This window comes from Nuphar pumila, chromosome 7 (genome assembly GCF_984573655.1).
Source record: "Nuphar pumila chromosome 7, dmNupPumi1.hap1.1, whole genome shotgun sequence".
Classification (NCBI taxonomy): Eukaryota; Viridiplantae; Streptophyta; class Magnoliopsida; order Nymphaeales; family Nymphaeaceae; genus Nuphar; species Nuphar pumila.
The window spans coordinates 14325639-14330002 of record NC_143255.1 but is presented as its reverse complement, the minus strand read 5'-3'; the positions used below and the strand labels follow the sequence as shown (position 1 = coordinate 14330002).

Genomic DNA, 4364 nt, shown 5'->3' with positions numbered 1-4364 from the left:
ACCTGTTTTTATCCGAATCTGAATTTAAAATCGATCAATTAAGCCAGATTCAGTAATGTGAAGATCCGAACCTAGTCCGACCCACCAGTTATCATTGCCCCAAGTTAGATCAAATGATGTCAAAACACAATTTTTTCTGTGTTTTGAAATCACCACCATTCATTGTCTATGACATCAATTCACAGTGAGTGGTTGATCACATACACAATGAATGCTGGTGATGAAGTCATGGGACGGTGGCGATTTCAAAACACAAAAAAATCGTGTTTTGACATTTCACCTGATCCGACCTCTCCTAGCACCAACTGCTCACATCAATTTGTAAAGGCTCCGGAATAGTTGCATTGTGAACAGTGGTAGGGATAAAAGGTCATTTTCATAAACAAGTTAAACCTAAGGGAACCTGAAGCTCGCGTCGGCTTTCAACTTTCCGAATTCAACACGCAGAGCAAGAAGACGGTCAAGAAGAAAACTCCTCCCACCCTCCGTCCCTCCCTTTAGGCGCCAGCCCACCGACTGTACTTTTGCACGATTCTTATGATCATCGATCTACCACAAACCAACCAGCGTCCTCGTTAAATATGACCACTTTGGCTGGAAAAATCCATATATTGCATTCCTGATCTTGCTGGTGTTTATGTGACCTGATCTTGCCTTCAACCAAACATAGCTCCTCCTCCACCGTCGATCAAGGGAATACCGCTAATAGTTGCATCTCAGGATCTGCTTTTATTAGCAGGAAGAAGAAGTCTGTGTTACCTCCATCGATCACCTTGGCATAATCATCATCATCATCATCATCATCATATGTAAGTTTGTTTTACCTTCTCTCATTATGTTCATCATCATGTCTGAATCTTAGTTGCGAAGGGGCATCCCTATGGTTTTACTTTTCTTTCTGGCTAGCATACCATTAACCTTAGACCACGCTTAAATGACAAGAGGAAATCTTCGTTTTGAAATACCCAAGCTTTCTTCTCAAAACCCGATTTTTGGCAAACCAAGAATTGACTTAAGTGTTTGCATAACCTAAATCTAGATTTTCAGTTGAAAAAATAAAAAAACAGCAATTTTCCGGCCAGCCCCCAGCCGAAAAAATGGCCTGAGATAGTACTGCCTAGTTAGCATGGGACATGCCTGAAAGATATCAGCCCGACCCTTTTCTGTCGTTTTCCCACTAGTCACCGGCCATTTTCTGGCAGATGGCTGGCCGAAAAATGACCAGACGTTTAAAAAAAAAATCAGTATCGTTGGCAATTTCATATCGTCAAAAATAGATTCAGAAATCAGTGGCTTATTTTTTAATAGTTTTTAAAAATAATTTAAATTATTTTTATATGTTTTAATATTATTTTAATCTTTTATTGACAAATGTCATCTTCTGGTTAAAACTTAGCCGATTCAAACTTGAATCCCTGAATCATTTTGAAAATTAATCAGCCCTGGCACTGGCAGTGATGAGGCCCCGTCTCAAAATCGGGACCTCCATCTCAAAGGGTTTGGATTTTAACCTCCATCCCCATTTCATCTCCTCCATCCCCAAAGTAGGTTATATGTCATTAGCTACATCTGGTGTTCGGGGTACCGTGCAGCTCGTATCCTCATGTTTGTCAGCATCACTTAGCATCGGAGTCTGATACCTTTTCCTCCATTGATGCCATAAAAACAACAATTCTAGAAAAAAAAATGTTTGCAAAGATTTAAGTACCCCAAAGATGATTATTTAAGACTCAGTCCCTGCACTGCAGGATTATCCGAGAAAGGAATTCTTCTTCAAGAAGGCCATGAACATCAACCCTCTATTTCTCTCTCTCTCACTTCTCTTTCTGCCTCTATGCACATCCAGCAGACGATCTTACACTACTCCATCAAGCACCGACCGGCTTGCACACTGACTGTAGCGTAGTTCAACTTGATGAGTTGTGGAGCCTGGTTCAGAGTTTTTGCCCTTACAGGAAAGGGGTCTGGAGGTTCCCCCGATGCGACTTGATTTAGCGATTTTCTATCTTTTTTTTGCTACGTGATTTTCATAAATCACTACTCGATTTAGCGATTTACAAAAATCGCATAGCGATTTGCTACTTATTTTTGCTACACGATTTTTGTAAATCACTACTCAATATAGCGATTTTTGTAAATCGCTAGTCGATATAACAATTTACGAAAATCGCATAACGATTTGCCATTGATTTGGCGGAGAGGTGGGTTCTGTCGAAGAGCACAGCGTTGGAGGTCGAGATGAGGACCTCGCGGTGCCAGAACCCGACGAATGTCCCCCAAGACCTGAGGGTGCGAACACCGATGTTGAGCAACGTTAGGGTAGCCTGGAAGGCATAGCCCTGATAAGAAGTATTGTTGACGTAGGGGTAGACGGATTATACTGTGAAAGACTCTGTTATAGGTATACTGAAGGAAGATTCTGTTGTAGGTGTCACTTGAAGGCAGTGGAGGGGTTGTCGCAGTCGGTTGCCCGTTGGACGAGTGCAGCATTTCGGCCATTGTTAGCAGAAAGAGGATGGCGATCATCATCAGATCGTCGACTCTTTGCCTCCCTTAATTTCTTTTCTAGAGAGAGAGAGGGGGGGTTTTACAGTGTTTTACGAAAAAAAAAGAAAAAGAAGATGACGACGAAAAATTCAAACAGAAAATAAAGAGAGAGTGTTTCATGTTCGTTTCGCTGTTTAGACTTTGAAGAGTCAACATCATCCTCGACTTTCTAAATAGAAGATATTTTTATCTTTTTTTTAATCATTATTTCTCTTTTTTTGAATAAAGAACATTTTTCTTATTTTCTCGAACCGTCGTTTTATGGCAAGAATAGCAAGAAATGGTACTTAAGTCTTTACAACTGCACCAGATGCTAAGTGATGCCAACCTACACGAGAATATGAGCCCCATGTGCTTACATATGTGACGCTCATTCGGACCCCGGAACATGAGATGTGGGATTCAATGCATCTTAGGGGGAGAACCTACACCACCCTCTCTCCATCCCCTGTCCAAACAGAGTGAGGCTAGACCCGAGATTCCGGGGCCACGGCAGGGGAAAGCATAAGTCCATCTCTGCCTCCATCGATTTTAACCTTCATCTCGGTTTGATGTCTTCCACCATGGTCCAAACGGAATTCACCAAGTCCACTGCCATCCCTTGTACCGATTCTGACAATGAATCAGCCATCAAGTGTACAGGACTTGGTTGGTGAATTATTGGAAGATAATATTTTATTAAAAGGTACAATAAATTTTCATAAATAAGGCATGCTATCATTATTCTTCATGTTAGAAGAACCCCCTCACTAATATCAAAACATTTTTCTACACAAGGATGCAGATGGTACGGCATGTGGCTCGAGTCCTAATTAGAGTGGCCATTTGTTGCATAAAAAGCATAAGGTTAAGATTGGGAACCGGAAATAGACAAGCTGCTCGTACCACTGCTTGTGTTTGGCTCTTAAATAGCTTGCTTGAAATCGTAAAATAGGCTCGGCAAGCAAAACATAATAGGTGCTCGTTAAGTAGTAATCCATATATTTTACATCGCAGAACTACTGTTTAGTTTGCAAGCAATAGGCTTAGAGCCTAAATTATATTTACCTTTTATATTTAAAACAATGTGTTTTTCATGATTACCCACTCAAAAGGTTTAAAAGTTCAAATTGTATTACATGCAACTTTGAAACAATATAATTCTTTTATAAAGGAATCAGCTCTTGCTCAACTCGTTGAACAGGAGCTCAAGCACAGCTAGGCTCGCCTGAAGGGCGAGCATTGCTTGAACAAGTCAAGCTTGTCGTTCTCATTTGGTTCATTTACCAGAGCTAATCAATGAAGCTCTTTCCCTTCCCCAACACCCCTAAGTTGTGGAAGTACACAAGATTTAAGAGGGTTATGAAGATGGGAGAAGACATAGGGCAGGAGTGAAACCTAACTCCATTTAGGGTCCTGCTTTACCACCATATGACATACCCTGTAGGCTTGTATTTCTATGTCACACCGACACGCCATTTTAGGTCCTGCTTTTACGACCAGCATCTATGACATAACTCAAACATGTACAGACATTTTTGTACAATCTTAATAGTGCTTAGTGTTTTAAAAATATTTTTTAATTAAAAGACTAAGTCCTCGTGCACCATTTTCTTTTCAAAAAATAATCTAGGAACTGAGGTGTGAACTTGTTTACCTGTGTTAGATCGTACCCATGTCTATGTGATATGCATTATGGTGTCGGTTGCTTCCCTTTCTTTTTTAAAAGAAGAATACAATTATGAATTAACTATCAAAATAAAAAGAATTATATCGGATTCTAAGTGATGAGATATCACTACGGATGAGATGGTGATTACATTAGATGATGCTGGCTC

At 40.3% G+C, this 4364-nt stretch overlaps 1 long non-coding RNA gene across 1 annotated transcript; it reads left to right on the top strand.

Moving 5' to 3' along the window:
• Positions 1-495: 495 nt before the first annotated feature.
• LOC149831221 (uncharacterized) lies at positions 496-3255 on the top strand. Its single transcript, XR_016433267.1, has 3 exons — positions 496-809; positions 1749-1970; positions 2429-3255. It is a non-coding gene; the product is annotated as an uncharacterized LOC149831221 (long non-coding RNA).
• The last annotated feature ends 1109 nt before the right edge of the window (positions 3256-4364 follow it).